The sequence below is a fragment of the Triticum aestivum genome, chromosome 2B (genome assembly GCF_018294505.1).
Source record: "Triticum aestivum cultivar Chinese Spring chromosome 2B, IWGSC CS RefSeq v2.1, whole genome shotgun sequence".
Lineage (NCBI taxonomy): Eukaryota > Viridiplantae > Streptophyta > Magnoliopsida > Poales > Poaceae > Triticum > Triticum aestivum.
In genome coordinates, this window is record NC_057798.1 from 515642140 (window position 1) to 515664634 (window position 22495).

Here is a 22495-nt window from a genome sequence, read left to right on the forward strand (position 1 = left end):
GTCCTGTTAGCCCAGTGCTACAGCCTGGATTCACTCGCTGATGACCGACACGTTCGATGTTGGGTCATGGAATGCCTGTCCCTGTAAGTTAGTGCCACTTTGGGTTTACGACTAGCCATGTCAGCCCGGGCTCTTTATCATATGGATGCTAGCGACACCATCATATACGTGTGCCAAAAGGCGCAAACGGTCCCGGGCAAAGGTAAGGCGACACCCGTGGGGATACCGTGCGTGAGGCCGCAAAGTGATATGAGGTGTTACATGCTAGATCGATGTGGCATCGAGTCGGGGTCCTGACAGCTTTGGTATCAGAGCCTGACTGCCTGTAGGATTACCAAGCCATACTGGTCGAAGTTGAGTCTAGAAATTCTTTAGTTATGTAAGGGAATTGATTGTGGGAAGGAACGTAAGGCTCTTTTACTCCTTTACCTCATGACCTTCTGATCTGAGTCATCCTATCTTTCCGACGGGGTTAAGGAACTAGGCTTCTCTTCCGTCTATCAGGATCACGTGTTACTTCCGGTAGTCGTTAGTTCCATAGGACTGGTTGATCAGAGTCATACCCCAGTTTCGAGTACTTCCGGTGTAGTCTGTTTAGTATGATCTCAGAACCTTGAGTGATGATGATGAGTATGTTACCACCCCATGTTTAGTAGGATGTCTCATTCTGAGCATTTTACTGTCGTTATGCTGCCGGAATTTCCCTAGGAGTTCGAGAGATACTAATTCCTTGTCCTACATTCCACAGTCTTTAGTTGATGCTGATTCCGTCCTTGGTTTCGTTTCTCAGGATGTCATCGGCTAAGCGAAGTTCCGTTGCTCGTAGCCAGAACCATGGAGATGGTAGGGATGAGGATCCTCCTGACCAGCCTTCGTTGACAGAGTTCATGCTAGAGATGGAGAGGAACAAGCGTGAGTCTAATCGTTTGTTGGCACGTATCGAGGAGAACACCGCACATCAGTTCAAAGGGTCTGCTACCATTCATGATTTCATTCGCTTGCACCCACCTACTTTTCATCATTCCATCGAGCCACTCGATGCAGATGACTGGCTCCGTAGCATCACCCATAAGCTGCGTTCTGCGAACGTAGCTGAAGATGACAAGGTCACTTATGCCACATATCACCTAGAAGGTCCTGCTAGTCTTTGGTGGCAGAACTATGAGGCTATGCTTCCAGTTGGCCAGATTCCTACCTGGAAGGATTTCACTGAGGCTTTTCGCGAGCATCACATTCCCCAGGCCCTCATTGATCGCAAGAGAGAAGAGTTCTGTAGTTTCACCCAGAGTAAGATGGCTGTTGATGCTTATAGCAGAGAATTCGAGAACCTTGCCCGCTATGCCACAGAAGAAGTGTCCACGGACGCCAAGAAGCAAGCTAGGTTCCGGAAGGGTCTCAACCCCAAGTTGCGTCGTGATCTCCACCTGCATCATTGTGATACATTCCAAGCCCTTGTGAACAAGGCCATCAATGCAGAGACAGCTCAACTCACTTACGAGGAGTCTCGTAAGCACACCCGTGATTTGGGATCTTCCTCTGGCTCTAGTTCCCAGAAACGCCGGATTTGGGTTCCAAACTCCGCTCTTCCTTCCGGATATGCACCGAGGCCATCCTATGTGGTGCCTTCTCCAACTCAGTCGTATGTTCCACCCAGGCCTACTGGTAGACCGTTTGTCAGTGCGGGTCCCCGTCCAACCTCAGGGACTTGCTTCACATGCGGGAAGCCAGGACACTATGCACGTGATTGCTCTCAGACTAGTTATGCTCCACCCAGGCCGAGAAGACTGTTGGCTGTATTAAGCCATCACGCAAGATGATCAGTGTCAAGTCAGCCCCCACTGAACGTGGACGTGTGCATCACGTCTCAGCTAAAGACGCTCATGATGATCCAGATGTCGTTCTTAGCACACTCCTTGTCAATTGTCACCCAGCATCAGTTCTATTCGATACTGGAGCATCTCACTCCTTCATTTCTGAAGGTTATGCTCGTTTGCACGACATGTCATTTTGTGATATGCCAACTCCGCTTGAAATCCAAACCCCAGGGTCTAGATGGCAGACCACCAGAATCAGCCATGGTAACGAAATCCTTGTTGATAGACTTGTATTCCTTGCATCACTTGTAGCCCTCAAGTCTTCAGATATTAACATCATCTTGGGTATGGACTGGATGACAGCTCATCATGCCAAGATTGATTGTTACACAAGATCTGTTCAGCTTACACACCCATCTGGCAAGATAGTCACCGTCTCCACTAGAGTTGCAAAGCGTCAGCTCTATTCTCTTAATGCCAGCCCTCTTCCAGACCTTGAAGATATCCCGGTAGTCCGTGACTTTCCGGATGTCTTTCCAGAGGAACTGCCAGGTGTTCCACCTGACAGAGATGTAGAGTTCGTCATAGATCTTATCCCAGGAACAGCTCCAATCTCCCGGAGACCTTACAAGATGGCACCCCTTAGAACTAGCCGAGCTTAAGAAACAACTCGATGAGTCCTTGCAAAAGGGTTTCATCCGTCCTAGTTCTTCTCCTTGGGCTTGCCCCGTCCTCTTTGTCAAGAAGAAAGACGGTACGGACCGGATGGTTGTAGATTATCGTCCCGTTAATTTGGTCACGATAAAGAACAAGTATCCGCTTCCCAGGATCAACGACCTGTATGATCAGCTCGCTGGATCCTCAGTCTTCTCCAAGATGGATTTAAGGTTAGGCTACCACCAAATCAAGATCAGAAACGGGGACATTCCCAAGACAGCTTTTGTCACTCGTTATGGTCAGTACGAGTACACCGTCATGTCCTTTGGCCTAACCAACGCCCCAGCCACATTCTCCCGCTTGATGAACTCGATCTTCATGGAGTACTTAGATAAGTTCGTCGTGGTTTACCTCGATGATATTCTTATTTACTCGAAGAACGAGGAAGAGCATGCCGAACATCTTAGACTTGTGTTAGAAAAACTCAGAGAGCACCGCCTTTATGCCAAGTTCTCCAAGTGTGAATTTTGGTTGCCAGAAGTGACCTACCTAGGCCACGTAATCTCTGGTAAGGGCATTGCTGTCAATCCCGAGAGAGTTCAAGCCGTTCTCGATTGGACTCCACCTGAGACCGTTAAACAAGTTAGGAGTTTCCTTGGTCTAGCCAGCTATTGTCGCCGCTTTGTTGAAAACTTCTCCAAAGTAGCCAAACCCCTCACGGAACTTCTCAAGAAAGATAAAAAGTTCGAGTGGTCCCCACAGTGTGAGTACAGTTTTCAGGAACTGAAAAGACGCCTGACTTCTGCTCCCATACTTGTGCCACCGGATTTCACTAAAGACTTTATTATCTACTGCGACGCCTCACGACAAGGACTAGGTTGCATTCTTATGCAGGATCGTCATGTGATTGCCTATGCATCTCGACAGTTGCATCCACATGAGGAGAATTATCCTACACATGATCTAGAGCTTGCAGCCGTAGTCTATGCACTCAAGACTTGGCGACATTACCTCCTTGGTAAACGTTGCGAGATCTACACCGATCACCAGAGTCTCAAGTATATCTTCACCCAACCGGATCTGAACCTTAGGCAAAGACGTTGGTTGGAGTTGATCACAGATTATGATCTAGGGATTACCTACACCCCAGGCAAAGCCAATGTCATGGCTGATGCTCTAAGCCGTAAATCCTATTGCAACAATCTCATGTTGCAGCAAGGCCAACCACTTCTCCATGAGGAATTCTGTAAGCTTAACCTTCACATAGCTCCTCGCGGATTCCTTTCTACCCTGGTGGCGAAACCTGATCTTGAAGATCGGATTATCGCTGCTCAAAAGCAAGACACAGGAATTTCTCGGATCAAGAGAAACATTAAGAAGGGAGTTGGTGGATGTTTCTCTATGGATGATCGTGGTGTTGTTTTCTTTGAGAATCGCTTGGTGGTTCCCAAGAATCAACATCTGCGACAATTGATCCTTAAGGAGGCGCATGAATCTCCTCTCACGATTCATCCCGGTAGTACTAAGATGTATCAGGATCTACGCCAGAGGTTCTGGTGGACTAGGATGAAGAGAGAAATCGCTGAGTTCATTGCTAAATGTGACATTTGTCGTCGCGTTAAGGCAGAGCATCAAAGACCTGCTGGCACCCTTCAGCCTTTAGCTATTCCTGAATGGAAATGGGATAAAGTTGGTATGGACTTCATCACCGGCTTTCCCAGGACCAAGAGAGGGAATAATGCTATCTTCGTAGTCATTGATCGTCTCTCCAAAGTGGCTCACTTCCTTCCTGTTCGAGAGAGTATCACTGCTAGTCAGCTTGCTGACTTATACATTTCTCGAATAGTATCACTTCATGGTGTTCCACTAGAGATCAATTCAGACCGTGGCAGTCTTTTCACTTCTCATTTCTGGGAGAGTTTCCAAACTGCCATGGGAACCCATCTTTCCTTCAGTACCGCTTTCCACCCTCAGTCGAGTGGTCAGGTGGAACGGGTCAATCAAATTCTCGAAGACATGCTCAGAGCTTGCGTTATCTCATTCGGTATGGATTGGGAGAAATGTCTTCCTTTTGCCGAGTTTGCTTATAACAATAGCTACCAATCCAGCCTCAAGAAAGCTCCTTTTGAGGTTCTCTATGGACGAAGATGTCGAACACCTTTGAACTGGTCAGAAACCGGTGAAAGACAATTCTTTGGACCGGATATGATCCAGGAGGCAGAAGAGCAAGTTTGCATCATTCGTGAGAATTTGAAAACAGCCCAGTCTCGTCAGAAGAGCCAGTACGATCGTCATCATAAGGATATGACTTATGAGATTGGCGACCAAGCTTACCTTCGGGTTACTCCTTTGAAGGGTACCCATCATTTCGGTATCAAGGGCAAGTTGGCTCCTCGTTACATTGGTCCTTTTCGCATTCTCGCTAAACGAGGAGAGGTTGCCTACCAGTTGGAACTACCCCCACATCTTTCTCGAGTTCATGATGTCTTCCACGTCTCTCAACTCAGGCGTTGCTTCTCGGATTCCATCCGCGGAGTGGACCATGAAACGCTTGATCTCCAAGATAACCTCACATACCGAGAGTACCCGGTTCGCATTCTTGATCAAGCAGAGCGTGTTACTCGACGTCAGAACATCAAGTTTCTCAAAGTTCAGTGGTCTCATCATTCCGAGAGAGAAGCTACCTGGGAGCGAGAAGATCGTCTTCGACTGGAGTACCCCGCTTTCTTTCCGTCGACCCCTGAATCTCGAGACGAGATTCTTTCAAGTGGGGGCGAGTTGTCACATCCCTAGTCTGGTATGACCTAGGCTAGCTAGCTATTTGTGCATCATATTTAAATTTCATTTATATTTGAAATGAGGATTGGTGGAACCCTCAGAATCATTTTAAAAAAAAAGACCAAAATAAAAATTGCTCCAAAAGGGTCCAAGAAAATGCTCATGATGCCCTTTAAAAATATTGGACAGAGATAAAAATCAAAACAATATTTTTAGGAGCTCATGGATATTTATTTTGGCCATTTGGATTAATTCGATAAATAATTGCATTGGAAATATATTTCTATATATATGAAATATGGTCCAAAAATTATGCCAATTATAAAAGAGCTCTCGAATAATACCATTAGCCCCTACAAAAATTGGCATAATAAAATTAAATGATTTAATATATTTATTAAATCAAACAAATGTCAGAAAATTAGAAAAGAAAACAGAAAAGGGGAGAGAGACTTACCTGGGCCACTCACCTGGCCCATCTCCAGCTGGCGGCCAGCCCACCTCCCCGCTGCCTTCTGTCGTCCCCCTCCTCGGACAGAAGGACGAGGGCGTGTGCCCGACGTTCGCCGGCACGCGCGCGCGCCACCTCCCCCCCCCCTGCTAGCCACCTCCTGCTTCCCCGGACTCCCTCCCAATGCCACGGAGACGGCCACGCACCCCAGGCCCTCTCATTCCTCCTCCCCCCCCATGCTTATCCCCTCCTCTGGCTCCCCCTCACTTCCACCGAACGCGGCCGCCGCCGCCGACGAGAACCACCACGGCCACAGCCACCCCCTCGCCCCTCGGTTGTGCCCACGAGCTCCGCGACGTCGTCCTCGACCCCCTCACCGAACCACGCCCCGCCGGAAGCCCTGCAGCGTCGACTTCGAGCTCTTCTTCAACCTTCGGCCGCCGGTGACCCCGTCTTCGATTCGCGCCGTCTAGGTCGTCCCCAGGCCCACTGAGCTGCGCTTCGACCTCCCAGTGAGCTCCGACGCCGTTCCCCTTTCTTCTCCCCCTCGTATCCATGCCGTAGCACCGTTCCCCACCACGGCCGAAGCCTCTCGCCGCCGTCCATGTCGCCGCCGCCGTCTCGGCCCGCCTCCGCCCAAACCAAGCCTCCCTCCGCGTTCCTGGTGCCACGAGGGTGCCGCCGGGCCCCTCAGGTGGCCTCCCCGTGCCCCGCAGCCCGATCCCGCTCGCGCCCGAACTCCGGCCGCTGCCGCGAGCCTTGCTCCGGCGAGCTCCGGCGCCCCCGCAGCCCCCCATCAGCTCCCCTGGTTGCGGACGAAGACGGGCTACGCCCCGGTGCTCTCAGACGCCGTCCCCGTGGCCTGTGGCGCGGACTCCGCCGCGTCCAGAGGTCGCCGGCGACGAGCCCCCGTCGCCTGAGCCCTGCCAGGTGGGGCCGGCCCGTCAGGTGATTAGCTTAGTGCTAATCACCGTTAACTAACCCCCCCCCTGACGCTGACCAGTGGGCCCGACCCCCCCCCCTAACCTTTTAATTAAATTAAATTAACCCCTGTTAACCCCAGTGTCACTGACGTGTGGGTCCCACACGTCAGGTTTGACCCTGGACAGCCGCGTTGACCCGCTGACGTCGTGCTGACGTCATGCTGGCGTAGTATATAAATTCTGGATTTAATTAATTCAGAAAATCCAGAAAATGATTTAAACTTCAAAAATTCATAGAAATTCAACCGTAGCTCAGATTGAAATAATTTATATATGAAAAATTATCAGAAAAATGCAACCTTTCCATCTGTACTAGTTTCATGCATGAAAAACCAACTTATACATGCTGAATATGGGAAAACACATTAGGGCATATATAAGAGACTTAATTTAGTAATGCATTTGAACCTTTGGTTCAAATGGACTTCAAACCAAATGTTTACTAGTTGCATTAGCTCAACAGCATCACATCTACATGCCATGTTCATGCATCATATTGTTGCATATGATTGTGTATTGATTGCCGGCACCGTTCCTTCTCGATAGGTCCTGCTCCGGAGACGTTCCAGAGTACCTGTCTGTGAAGCAGTGCCTCCCTTGTTGATTTACTAGGCAAGCAACCCCCCTTGTTCATTTCGATAAAACCCTACTCTCTCGCTCCTGCTCTCAGTTATTGCATTAGGACAACAACGATTCATCTGCTACTTTGTGCTGCGGTAGTTGAACCCATTCCTCTGCATGACCTGTCATTGCCACAGTAAATAGTTGAAACCCACTAGCATGTGTAGGAGTTGATTGAAGCCATTGTTGTGTTCCTACCATGCTATGCCTGCTATTGCTTAGAGTTGTGTCAGGTCTGATTCATTGGGAATGAATTGGAGTGTTACGATATGTTCTGATGCTGAGAGTGAAGTGTGTGAACACGATTTGGTAAAGGTAGCGGTGAGAGGCCATGTAGGAGTACATGGTGGGTTGTCTCACTGGAACCGTCCTTAAGCCCTGAGTTCTGTGTATGTTCTCCAATGACTCGATGCTACCACACATTGGGCTCCGGGCGCTCCAAGCCCTCTCGACTTATTAACCAACTTGATCTCTGTCCAGGAGTCGCAACTAGTTTCTGGTGTTTGTAGGTAGTGCTATTTTTCTACCAAGTGGCACCCAGCAGGGTGGGCTTGGGACAGACTAGGCACACGTGGCCCGGTGTACCGAGTGGCACCCGGTTGGTGGGCTCGGGAACCCTGTACACATCGTTTGGGGCCGTAAGAGACACCCCGGCCGGATCTCCTTGCGGATGGAACCCGAATAGGCGATAAACCTGGACTAGAGTCTTGTGTGGTTAGTCAGGTCGTGGCCGACACCCTCTCCAGGCTTCCGCTTGAAGGTTGCCGAGATACACGACGTGTACATGGCGGTAAGTGGCGAGAGCGTGTGTGAAGAAGTACACCCCTGCAGGGTTAACATGATCTATTCGAATAGCCGGGTCCGCGGTTATGGACTTCTTGGATGCTTACATGGTACATAGACAACTTGAAGTGGATACTATAAAATGCTCAAGACAAGTGTGAGTGCTATGGATGGCCTTCTCGTAGGGAGACGGGGACGAATCCATAGTAGTGTATTGTATGGTGATTAGTGGACTCGTGTTCGTTGTTTCACCTCAAAAGTTTCTGGTAGTCGTAGAATAGGATAGCCACAGAGTCAAAGCTGGATTGCTGCAACTAAACCCCACATTACCCTCTTGATACAAATGCATGTATGATAGGATCTGATGTAAGTCTTGCTGAGTACCTTTGTACTCATGTTGCTTTATTTATGTTTTTGCAGCGGAGACTTCGGTCTTACTAGGGTTCTCATGGACTTCGACTAGTAGCTAGTACCTCAGCTACGATCTTGATCGGATGTTGTAGATAGTCAGGCTCTTCAGCCTTTTTCATTTGTAGATGTCTGTACCCAGACATGTAATGCTTCCGCTTGTTGCTTGTATGCTCTGTATGATGGGTCTAGTGACCCTGTTTGCAATAATTGCTATGACGGCTCTTCCGAGCCTTTATCTATATGAGTTGTTGAGTTATGCTGTGATGCCATGTTGTACAGCACATACTTGCATGTTATGCGTACGTGTAATGTGTATTGCTATGTGTGGGATCTGACTATCTAGTTGTTTATTCTTAGTAGCCTCTCTTACCGGGAAATGTCTCCTAGTGCTTCCACTGAGCCCTGGTAGCTTGCTACTGCTCCGGAACACTTAGGCTGGCCGGCATGTGTCCTTCTTCGATCCTCTGTCTGTCCCTTCGGGGAAATGTCACGCGATGAATACCGGAGTCCTGCTAGCCCGCTACAGCCCGGTTCACCGGAGTCCTGTTAGCCGAGTGCTACAGCCTGGATTCACTCGCTGATGACCGACACGTTCGATGTTGGGTCATGAATGCCTGTCCCTGTAAGTTAGTGCCACTTTGGGTTTACGACTAGCCATGTCAGCCCGGGCTCTTTATCATATGGATGCTAGCGACACCATCATATACGTGTGCCAAAATGCGCAAACGGTCCCGGGCAAAGGTAAGGCGACACCCGTGGGGATACCGTGCGTGAGGCCGCAAAGCGATATGAGGTGTTACATGCTAGATCGATGTGGCATCGAGTCGGGGTCCTGACAGGCATCCCTGTTTTATTTCTGAGGAAGATAACCGAAATATTACCTTGCGGTTCGGATCTCAACCCTTCTCAGCAGAGCTCATCTTCAGGGGATCTTCGTCCGGAGATGATGGAGAGCGAAACGCCTCCCCTAGCTGCACCGTCTTACGAGGCAGGCGACCCCGAGGTGTCGTCCCGGAGGGTTTTTCCAAGTCCGGACCCTGAAAAAGGTCATCCGGCTAGTCCGGCACCCTCTGGTGCGCAGTCGGAGGGTCTGAGGGATCTGCTCGGGCGAGCGTCCATCTCAGAAGAACACCGTATATTGACGAACACGGTGATAGGAAGGATTTCATCCGTGGAAAGCGGATTGTACGAGGCCGCCAGGAGTTTACTGACAGGCTTTGAGGTACGTGAAAAGGTGTACCTTTCGGTAGAGCCGCATATATAAAATGCGCCCTGTATAAATAGTAGCCCCTGAGACTCTGTGTGTCGTCAAAAGTGACGGCGCACAGAGGATCATAACCCCAGGTGTAATATGTCACCTTTTTATGAAGGTGGCGAGGCGTTCGGTGGCTATCCAGACTAATGAATCTACCAAGCTAAAGCGGCAACTTGACGTGGCGGATGCCGACATCGCGCTTGTAAATAAGCGGCTAGACGAGGCACAAGGTATGCTCCACAGACATCTGATAAGAGGGGTTCGATGCTCGTGCCTTATAAGATATGTGCTTAATGTAGATGGTGCTGCTTCCATGGAGAACCTTCGGGCAGAACTTGCCCGAGCCAAGGAGCAAGCAAGGAAAAGTGATGCGACTGCCGTTAAGGCGGCTGAAGAGCTAAAAGCCGAACAGGTTGCTCACTGCCAGAGCAAGAAAGTAATAGCCGAGATGGCTATAAAATTGAAGGATGCTGCCGACCACTGTAAATTTCTTGAACAAGAAGATAGGGCGGCTCAGAAGGACCTTGAAAAGATTGCTGCTGAGGCCAAGGATACTCGCTCTACAATGAGAGCTATGAAGGAGGAGCTACGTCAGGCCGGAGATATCACGGCTGGAAAGACCTATATGTTGCGGATGAAGTTCGGGGATCCTAAGTATGCTCCATTAGACCGGCAGTGGAGTGCGGAAAACACTTATCTGGATTTGGCAGCGAGTGCGGTAGACGCGACCGAACACTTCCGAGGTCGAGGTGACCATGAATTGGAAGAACTTTTTTGGTCGCAGTTCCACAATCCAGAACGCCCACTTTCGGTATCCGATCGTTTGGCCGCCTGGGCGGAGCTGAACAGGTTATCCGGACTTGCCATGAGGTATGTTGCGAGTCGTCTGTGGCCGGAAGAGCCAGAGCCGAAGAGTTATTTTAGCTTGGTGCAGCAGTTCCTTGGTTCGGTGCCGCATGTTGATGCAATGAAGAGGTCGGCGTGCATAAAGGGTGCACAGATGGCTCTTGCCCGTGTCAAAACATACTGGGCGGATATGAAGGCCAGTGTTGTTGCATCCCGGGATTCAGACGAAAGTCGAGTGCCTGCCAAGCACTACTTTGAGGAAGTTCTTCAGGGCGCTCATTTAATAGAGGCGCAGTGCTCAAAGGATGTTGTGTTCGAATAGCATGTGCTATTGTAAAACGAATATTTTGATAGAATATAAAAGCTTTTTATACTTGTGCTTGCAAGAATTATAATGCCTCATGTGCGGCCGTTAATGTATATGTGTATATAACCTGAAAGATGGCTGTCATTGGCTTCAGTTCCCACGCGTATAATGCGGGGGTGTTCGCAAAAAGGCGCCTTTTCGCACTTAATCCAACGTCTTGGTCCTATAAAGGAGGTGATAGCGCAGCGAACTAGGCAACCGGACTATAATGCTTTATCACTTCCACTTAGCCATAGGAGTTTGACAGTGGGGCTACTTAATAGCCCCTAGGGGCACCGCGCTCTCCCGAATTCGGGGCGCGTGTGTGCCTGACCGGGAAGCGGCCCTTCGTTAATGCGGAGGAATCCTAAAGATTCCGAAAGTCATTGAGTGGTTGACCAGTCTCTCGCTATATCATGACAGTCAGTTTTCGACTTTCTCTACTGAGGCACAATCGCAGTAGTTCTCCTGGTGCCGCCTTAGCCGATAGAGAGGAATGTAAGGCAGCAAAACACAGGAGCCGGGCAAACCCAACATTTGACCAAAGACATGATTCGAAGCTGATGCATATAAGGCCAAACTCGCGACGCCGAACACTCCCTAAGGTATTCGGTCTTTATGAAAATGGGTCGGACAAAATCCCTTGGTAAGAAGCCCCTGGTGCCCAGGAACGCGCAAAATTCTGGCGTGGCCACATGCCAAAGCGCCAGCCTCCTCCTCGGTTATAGCGAAAACCGGGGGATGTTATCAACAAGAGACAGTAAAAAAGGTTTACGCAGGGTCTTAATCTGAAAAGAATCCTTAGAACGGGTCCCTACTGCACGTCTGCGCCTATGTCTCGGTTGTGCCGTATCCTGGACGGGCGTAGCACGGTGTTCGTCTGCGAAAGAGAGGAACTTAGTGAAAAATAATCATGCGAGAAATTAAAATAAACAAAATATAATACAGAGACATGAGTAAAATTGAGCCGTATTGTCTCCTGGTGTAAACACGTGGAGCCCCTTGTACAGGGTTATGCGGCTATTAAGCCTTTGTATGTTTACGCCGGACTCGTCAAGCCGTGTCCGGGGTAGTAAAGCTGGATTAGTGTGCGGCTCTCAAGGCGTCCGCACCATTATCTGTACTTCGGGGATCAATTGATATTTCCCTTTAATGAGATGATGCCTCGTGGACTGGGCATTTTGAGTGTAAGGGATGCATAATGCGGTATTGCGTTAAAGCGGGCGAAAGCTTCACGTCCCAGTAGCGCTTAATAGCGACTTATGAATGGGGCGATGTGGAAGGTTAGCTTTTCGCTTTGGAAGTTGTCGGGTGAGCTGAACATGACTTCTAACGAAATGGAACCCATACTCTGGGTATCTGGGCCCGGCGTGACTCCTTGAAAGGAAGTGTTGCCATGGCGAATTATTGATTTGTTTACCCCCAGTTTGCGGATTGTGTCCTGATATAACAGGTTTAGGTCACTGCCGCCATCCATTAGGACTTGTGTAAATTGGAGTCCGTCAATAATCGGATCCAAGACCAAGGCAGTCCAGCCTGCGTTCCGGATACCTCTGAAGTAATCCTGATGATCGAAGGTGATTGGTTGTAACAACCAGTGGCGGTGCTCCTCTGGGGCAGGCCGTATGGCATGTATCTTTGTAGGCACCGTTCTGTTTTTCCCTTTTGTCACCTGAAGTGAATTTACTATTTTCACTTCTTGTGGGAACTTCTTTTGTTCTCTGGTGTTTTGCTTGTGGGGTGCGTCGTCATCCTCGCTTGGTGTGTCGAGCCCCTTGTGTTCAGCGTTGAGTTTGCCGGACTGCTTGAAGACCCAACAATCTCTGTGGGTGTGGTTTGCAGGTCTCTCGGGAGTACTGTGGATTTGACATATTTTGTCCAAGATTTTGTTGAGGTTAGATAGCTCGTCCCTGTCATCTTTGGGGGGCGGCTTTTTCTGATTTTGGCGAGAGCTTTTGAATCCGGCATTGACTGCCGTGCTCATCGGGCTGTTATCCTTGATCCGGCGCTATTCTTTGTTACGGCGCGGTTTCCCGTTTCCAGCTCTAAGTTCAGATGTACTCAGGCCGTTGGTGCTGCTTCTTGCCAACCAGCTATCTTCTCCTACACAAAAGCGGGTCATGAGGCTTGTTAATGCAGCCATTGTTCTTGGCTTTTCTTGGCCGAGGTGTCTGGCGAGCCATTCGTCTCGGACGCTATGTTTGAAAGCTGCTAGGGCCTCGGCGTCCGGACAGTCGACTATCTGATTCTTTTTAGTAAGGAATCTGTTCCAGAGTTTCCGGGCTGACTCTCCAGGCTGCTGAGTTATATGACTCAGATCATCTGCATCCGGAGGTCGGACATAGGTCCCTTGAAAATTTGCCCGGAAAGCATCCTCGAGCGCTTCCCAACTTCCCATGGTGTTTTGGGAAGGCTTTTAAGCCAATGTCGGGCTGGCCCTTTGAGCTTAAGGGGTAAGTATTTTATTACGTGGAGGTCATCTCCTCTAGCCATGTGTATGTGGAGGATATAATCCTCGATCCAGACTCCAGGGTCTGTTGTTCCGTCGTATGCTTCTTTGTTTACGGGCTTGAATCCCACTGGAAATTCGTGATCCAGTACCTCATCGGTAAAACATAGGGGATGTGCGGCGCCCCTGTATGTAGGTGTGTCGCGATGTTCGGATTTTTTTTGCGTTGCATTGCTCACTGGAGCTTGCTTTCTTGGCCCATAGATGGATCTAGTTGGACCGGTTTTTTGATGTGAATCCTTGGGTGGACCGCGTGCCGTATTGAGTGCGGCACCCTTCGTCGCTTGAGATAGATCGTGGGGTCGTCTATCTGACCTGCTGGCTTCTTTGTTTTTTAACTGTGGGGGCTCTAAGGCCTCTTCTTCAAATCCCAGTAGTAATTTCCGCTTCGGATAGCTCTTTGTTTGATGACTGTTGCCGTACTTGTGTGCGGTATTGAGTACTTTGCCCCATCTGATTCTGAGTGCGTCTTCCGCTGTTTTGAGCTTCCGCTTCTGCTTTTTTAGGCTACATGCAGTGGCAACGAGCCTTTGGTGGAGGTTCTGGTGTTCCAGCGACTTGTCCAGTGTTAGGTTGTCCGGACTATTATCTTTCCCGGGGACGGATTGTTCGGTTTGTCCGCCCTGTTTGGACGGTTGCTCGATGGCGTGTTCGTCTTCCGTTGATTTGCCCTGTTCTATGGTTGGGTCTCTGTCGATGTGGGGCTTGGCGCAGCTATTACGCCGCCGCTTTGATTGTTTTTCGAGGGAGCAATCCCTGGTTGCGCCCTTTTGATCCTCATCGTTGCTTCTTTTAGGTGTGTCCACCATGTATACATCGTGTGATGGGGTGGCTTTCCAGTGCCCTATAGCTACTGGTTCTTGATCGTCTCCTTCATCGGCGTCCATACCGTCGATGTCTTCGGAGTCGAAGTCGAGCATGTCGGTTAGATCGTCGACAGTGGCTACAAAGTGGGTGGTGGGTGGGTTTCGAATTTCTTCGTCGTCCGCATCCCGACCGTGCTGACCACAGTTTGGCCAGGGCTCTCCTGACAAAGAGAGAGACTTTAGAGAATTCAGGATATCGCCAAAGGGCGAGTGTTGAAAGACGTCCGCGGCGGTGAACTCCATGATCGGAGCCCTATCGGGTTCGATTGGAAGGGGTGCGGAAGATTCGGAGTCCAGAATGGAGTCCGGCACCTTGGAGTCACGGGCCTTGCAAATGACTAGGCTGGTATTCGGCTCTATCGCCGTAAAGATTGCGGCTCCTGGGGCAGCGTCCAACCGACCGTCCCCGACTACGCAGCCAGCTCCGAGCTGGTGGTCGGAGCGGACACCTGAGCGGCGCTCTGGGCGCTATCCGGCGGCAGAGCTAGACCATGACCAATGTGACAGTGCGGCGTGCTCGGTCGTGGCTCGAATCCGTCGAAGATGCAGTCCCCGCAGATGTCGGCCGTGTAGTTTAAGCTTCCGAACCTGACCTGATGGCCAGGGGCGTAGCTTTCGATCTGCTCCAGATGGCCAAGCGAATTGGCCCGCCATGCGAAGCCGCCGAATACGAAGATCTGTCCGGGGAGAAAAGTCTCACCCTGGACCAAGTCATGGTTGATGATCAAAGAAGCCATCGGGCCTAAGGGTGACGACACAGAGGAACTCTCAATGAAAGCACCAATGTCGGTGTCAAAACCGGCCGATCTCGGGTAGGGGGTCCCGAACTGTGTGTCTAGGCGGATGGTAACAGGAGACAAGGGACACGATGTTTTTACCCAGGTTCGGGCCCTCTCGATGGAGGTAAAACCCTACTCCTGCTTGATTAATATTGATGATATGGGTAGTACAAGAGTTGATCTACCACGAGATCAGAGAGGCTAAACCCTAGAAGCTAGCCTATGGTATGATTGTTGTTCGTCCTACGGACTAAAACTCTCCGGTTTATATAGACACCGGAGAGGGCTAGGGTTACACAGAGTCGGTTACAATGGGAGGAGATCTTCATATCATATCGTCAAGCTTGCCTTCCACGCCAAGGAAAGTCCCATCCGGACACGGGATGAAGTCTTCAATCTTGTATCTTCATAGTCTGGGAGTCCGGCCAAAGGTCATAGTCCGGCCATCCGGACACCCCCTAATCCAGGACACCCTCAGTCCCCTTATGACCCAACATTTTGAGCTGTAAATAAATATAGCAGGGCCTCGCCATGAACTTCGCGTAAGCCGGCCGTCCAAACAGTGCATGATATGGGCTCTGGATTTTCACCACTTCAAAGGTCAATGTTTCAGACCTGGAATCGTGCTCATCTCCAAACACAACCTCCAAAGCTACCTTGCCAACAGGATATGCCGATTTACCTGGCACTACGCCATGAAAAACAGTGTTTGATGGTTTAATACTCTTATGTGTCAACCCCATGCGACAGAATTTGTCATAATACAGGATGTTGATGCTGCTCCCTCCATCCATCAGCACCTTGGTAAATTTATAACCTCCCACCTGAGGTGCCACCACTAAAGCCAGATGACCCGGATTATCAACCCGGGGCGGATGATCCTCTCTGCTCCACACAATGGGCTTCTCAAACCACCACAAGTAACGTGGCACTGCCGGTTCAACAGCACTATCTGCCCTCTTGTGAAGCTTCTGATCGCGCTTGCACAAGCTAGTAGTGAACACATGATACTGCCCGCCATTCAACTCCTTTGGGTGACTTTGAAAACCTGATTGCTGCTGATTCCCCTGATTGTTCTGTTGATTATTGCCACCTTGGTTGTTCTGTTTGCCCTGATTATTCTAAAAGCCAGAGTTTGAACCGCCGCCGCCATGAAAACCTAGACCAGAACCGCCCAACGGACCCTGATCATACCGAAAGAGATCAGAGTTTTTGAACTCCTTCATAATGAAGCAATCCTTCCAAAGATGTGTTGTTGGAACCTCCTTGGTCCCGTGCTTTGGGCAGGGCTGGTTTAACAAACACTCCAGATTCATCCCTCCACCGCGCCGGGGCGGTTTACCCTTACGATGTTGCATATTGGTGTTAGCCACAAAATCTGAATTATCTGCTTTGCGCTTACCATTATTGCCATGGCTCCCTTGGTTGTGATGTTGTCCCTTTGCACCGCCATTCTTCTTTCCCTTCTCCAGGTTCTCCTCATCAGAATCGAGATCCTTGGTATTATCAGAATCGGCATATTTTACCAAGGCTGCCATAAGTGTTCCCATGTTATTGTAGTGGCGCTTCAGCCGTCCCAACTTCATCTTCAGTGACTTAAACCGACAATTACGCTCCAATGTTATGATTGCTTGGCCAGCATTAATACGGTCCGACGAATAAAAGACTTCTGAAACCCGGCGCATCCAATGAGTTGTTGACTCATTCTCTCCTTCAACACAAGCATCCAGATCCACAATGGACATCGGCTGCTTGCATGTATCCTTGAAGTTTGCTATGAACCGGGCCTTCAATTGGTCCCATGACGCGATGGAGTTGGCTGGCAGATTCTTTAGCCAAGTATGGGTTGTCCCTTCCAACATCATTGTGAAGTATTTTGCGCAGGCCGCTTCATCCACATCTAGCATCTCCATTGCCATCTCATAACTTTCAACCCACGCCTCGGGAGGTTGATCGGCGGTGTAATTAGGTACCTTACGCGGACCCTTGAAATCGTTAGGCAGTCGCACATTACGGAGAGCCAGAATGAGACACGGCACTCCCCAAGAGCTGAAGGCAAGCCCGGTGCCTCAGTCTACAGATGCTGCTGGCTGAACCAGGGCAGGTTGATGACGACCCGCATATTGTGCTGCTAAAGCGGCCTCCCTTCATGCTCTGCCATTATCCACCACGTCCCGAGCATTTACCTCACCGCGCGCCAGATTGGTCCCTTGAGGGGCATTACGGCACCGTGCACTGCTGGACACCTCCGGTTCATCTATGTGCCTGCTATAGCTTTTGCTCGAACGGGGGGTCGAGTGAATCCTGTCTCGGCTGTATGAATAAGCCTGCTGCTGTACCATAGCAGTCTGAAGAAGATCCCTTGCCCGCCATGTCTCCTCTGCTGCTAGCGACTCACCCTCCATCGGAATAGCAGCCAGCCGGGATGCTGCAGCTATCATGTTATCCAAGGGAGTGGCAAAGTGACCCAGCGGTGGTGTTGTGTACTGCAGCGGGTTGTCTGTTCGTCGAGGTGGACCCATCACCTAAGGTTGATCCGACGCTCCGGTCCTTGGCACGACAGTCCGGTTTACTGCTGCCGGGTTGCTGGTTCCTGCCCCTGGTGTACTGAAAAGATTCATCGCATTGTAATCCGCCGGAAGCGAGACTGATGTCTCCTCCTCAATACTTCATTTGAGGCGTTCTGGTCTAGCAAAAGTCGATAATTCTCGGCCTGAATCCTCTGCACCTGGGCATCTAAAGCGGCCCATTCCTCTGCCATCCTGGTTTACTCTGCCGCCAAGTCCTCCTTGTCCTGAGTTATCTGATCCCGTAGCTTAGTGACCTCTGCGTTATGCCGACCTTGAGTCTCCGGGATAACTGATGTGGCTAATAACGTCGTCCAGGCGTCCAACAAACCGGACAGAACTTGAGCCGACCGGCGCGCGGGGCCTCCTGCCCCGGATGCTGATCTGAAACCCAATGCCGCTGCAGTAGAAGTTTTGCAAGGCTGGCTGTGTACCGGCCATGAAGATAGCGACTTGGTTTGGCGGTTCAAGAAATTCCGGAATACTAGTTCCATCGGAATACCCTTCAAACAAACCGTCCTGAACTTGGTACAGGGACTTGGCTTCACCGGTGGATGACTCGCCATCGGAATAAACGGCCATCTCGCCTTCGGACACTGGTTCAGATCCGATCCCATGGACACATCCTACGAACGCACGCTTCATGGCGGGCTGAATCTGGGTGGGACATGTATGCTGAGCCGTCTCGACGAGGTCGGTGCAGACGTCTGGCTTAGGGCCCGATTCGCTGATCTTGCTGGTAAAGACGTGAATTCCTGCGAAGGGGACCCGGCACCCGTACTCGATTGAGCTGGTGTCGGGGCCCCAGCCTATATCGTCAATGTAGAGCTTGCCGCGACGACTCTTGGTCATCCGGCCAACCGCGTACCCTTTGAGTCCTTCAAAGCTGCCCTTCAAGAACTCGAAACCATCGTGCGATAGCCCCACGGTGGGCGCCAACTGTCGTGGAAATATCACGTCAGATGTCCTCATGAAAGGACTTAGTTGTGGAGCCATCGCGACAGGTTAGCTTGAAGGGGTTAAACTGGACAAAGGACACGAGAGTTTTATACTAGTTCGGCCCCTTATGATGAAGGTAAAAGCATACGTCTAGTTGTGATGGAATTATTGGGGTTTCGATTACCAAGGAGAAAACACGCTATGCCTGGCTTTCGAGTTGTTGTTTCTTGTCCCTGAACCGCCACCGGGTCGTCCCTATATATACACAGGTTGACGCCCGACTGGTTTACGGAGTCCTGAGGCCGGCTCATACAAGTGTCCGGCTCGGTCTCTGCCTCCCTAACTTATAGTACAAGTTATACAATTATGGCAGTTTACAACTATGGGCCCTAACCTGCCTTTGGGCTCTGGGCCTCTAAGCTTCATTAGTAAAACGCCATATTCTTGGTCTTCATGGGCTTCAATATAGTTGAGGGTGAACCGGCCCCTCCTGGGCAGTTTACACTCAGTAGTTATATCCCCAACAATTGCACTTTGAGGATTAGCCCTTGTTTCTCATAGTTATTATGCATAGAGGAAGTATTAATAAGGTCTTCTTTGGTTTGTAGGAACTTTGTAGGAATTTCATATAATAGGATTTGCAATGGAAAAATTCCTTTGAAGCCCTTTGGTTTGTAGGAATGGATTCTTATTCCTATGTAGGATAGGAATTAATCCTTCACATTTTGGAGGAAAAAATATTAGCCTGACTCAATGAAAAAATTCCTATCCTATGCAACAAATGACATATATTTATATATAGGAATTGAGATGTACGTCATCTCACACCCTATGATTTTGCTATTCCTATAAAATTCCTATCATATAAACCAAAGGAGGCCTAAGTTTCAAACCCTTTTGAGGGACTGACTGACTATTGTTTGTCAGTTTCATGGATATGAAATTTGGAGCGGTGCTCCTAAGTTGGCAAAAAAATGATTTTTTACGGTACATCGTGCTACCGGAATTAAGATGTGCCATTGAGTTAATCCAATGATTCATATATGTCATCTCAAAGTTTAACTCAAGGACAACATGGCAACTTCGCCCCGCTTTATATATAAATCACGATCCCAACAACCCAGTACAAACACACGCCACCACAACACATGCACGTACCCAAGGCATGATACATAGGTGCTGAGCGCGGCAACACCACTGTCCGTGTTAAAACAGATGGATCTCGGGTAGGGGGTCCCGAACTATGCGTCTAAGGCTAATGGTAACAGGAGGCGGGGGACACAATGTTTACCCAGGTTCGGGCCCTCTCGATGGAGGTAATACCCTACTTCCTGCTTGATTGATCTTGATGATATGAGTATTACAAGACTTGATCTACCATGAGATCGTAGAGGCTAAACCCTAGAAGCTAGCCTATGATTATGATTGTTGTTGCCCTACGGACTAAACCCTCCGGTTTATATAGACACCGGAGGGGGCTAGGGTTACACAGAGTCGGTTACAGAGAAGGAAATCTACATATCCGAATTGCCAAGCTTGCCTTCCACGCAAAGGAGAGTCTCACCCAGACACGGGACGAAGTCTTCAATCTTGTATCTTCATAGTCCAACAGTCCGGCATAAGCATATAGTCCGGCTGTCCGAAGACCCCCTAATCCAGGACTCCCTCAGTAGCCCCTGAACCAGGCTTCAATGACGATGAGTCTAGCGTGCAAATTGTCTTCGGCATTGCAAGGCGGGTTCCTTCTCCGAATACACCAAAGAAGATCTTGAACACAAGAATCGTGCCTGGCTCTGCAAAACAAGTTCCACATACCACCGTAGAGAGCACAATATTCCACAAGTCTAATCCGCTGACAACTTTTTCATAGCGTGACATCACGCCGCGGCCCGGTCATTATTCGAACCGTTTTTCTCAACCTGCTACTGCACATCTTGCAAGGTGGTTTTATTGGCACGTCTTGTCGAAGTAGAGATCGTGTCCCCTTATCATGGGATTCTCATCAATACGGGTGTGGGTAACCCAACCGCGCCATCAACACGACGCTCGGCGAATAAGCGAGTTTCCAGGGCAAGTGGGGAGGTGCATAGTTTCTACCGCCTTTATAAAGAGATAAGGATTCCCCCTTTTCACCCACGCCTTCTTCTTCCTCTGCTCATCCTTTCTCTCTCGCTCGAGCTCCAGCGCCCAAACTTTCACCTTCTCTGCAAAGTCATTCTGAACATGTCCGGAGCGGGAGGCAAGTGGATGGCCTCCTCCGTCACGAAGGAGGACATCAAGAAGCTTCGGGAGGCCGGATACTTGTCCGCAGACATCGCGCATCGGCTTCCGGCTGAAGGGCAGATCATCCCTACCCCGAAGCCCCAGGAAAGGGTAGTATTCCTCTCTCATTTCGTCCGCGGGCTGGGATTCCCCCTCCAACCGTTCGTCTGCGGACTAATGTTCTACTATGGGGTGGACTTCCATGATCTGGCCCCCAACTTCATCCTCAACATCTCGGCGTTTATCGTCGTGTGCGAGGCCTTCCTCCGCATCATGCCCCACTTCGGCCTATGGCTGAAGACCTTCAACGTGAAGCCAAAGGTGGTGGGCGGCCAACAAGCGGAGTGCAGGGGCGCCATGGTGGGCAAGATGCCCAATGTCACCTGGCCAGAAGGCTACTTTGTGGAGACCGTGAAGCGGTGGCAATCGGGGTGGTTCTACATCACCGAGCTGCGAGGCGCTAACTGGGAGGCGGCCCCTGAATTTCGCTTCGGCGTCCCCATGCGGCTTACCTCCTGGAAAGAGAAGGGGTTAGCCTGGGGCTCAGCGAAAGAGCTGACCAGACTTCAGACCTGCGTCAAAAATATGATAAGCAAGAAAATCAAGCTCGTCAATGTGGTCCAAGTTATGCTCTTCCGCCGGATTCTTCTGTGATAGAGACAGGTTTGCAATATGTAGGAGTTCGACCCGGCCGAACACCAGACGCTGCGAGAGCTCTTCGGCACGATGCACGAAGTTGTCTGGAAAGTGCTATTCAAGGCCAACGAGATACCACCACCCATAACCGAAGATCGCGGACTCAGCGCGAAATGCCGAGCCAACCCGGCAAGTTTTCATGTTTTGCAAGATATGCCTTCTACCAGCACATCCACGGGAGGAATCTAAGCCCCCATGCCGATTTTACAGGCTTGGGTAACGATAGTGGAGCAGATCGACTGTCCGGCTCCTCTACCTGAGGAACCAGAATCGCCTCTTCTAACGAAAATGTTGTTTTCGGCGCCCTATGAGGTGCCGGAGAAGAAGGCCAAGAAGACGGCCGCGGGGACTAGAGAAGGTCTTCGGTTCAAGGTTACATCGGACATGACGTCCGAAGATACTGAGATGCACTCCCCCTCCAAAGACGAGGAGGAAGAGGAAATCCCTCCCCCCCCCCCTTGCCGGGGGGAGAAAAAATAGGAAGGCCGCCACACACGAGGAGGCCGAGGTGTCCAAGAAGGAAAAAACCTTCCTTCTAGACCATCCAACCGCAACCTCCAACAACAGCGAGGAGTGGGAGCCCAGGGATAAGCCCCTAGCTAAGTCGTAAGTATCTGGACACAATAGTACTTCCGGTATGTTTGTTCTATCACTTATTATCATGCCAAACATGCACCTGTAGTCCGGCCAAATCCAACATCGATATATCCTCCTCTTCGGAGGGGTCTCTGGACCCGTCGGTGATGAACAGCGATTCGCTTCCGACAGCCTCCTCCCCCCGGCCCGCGGACGACGCCGAGGTGTTGTCTCGAAGGATACCGGCCCAAGGGGAGACAGTTCTGGAGACGCCCCCAAGCGAAATCCTAGTCACCAGGGACATGGGAGGGGGGGAAGACCCCCCATAGACTCCGATAATGGGGGCCGCAGCCAGT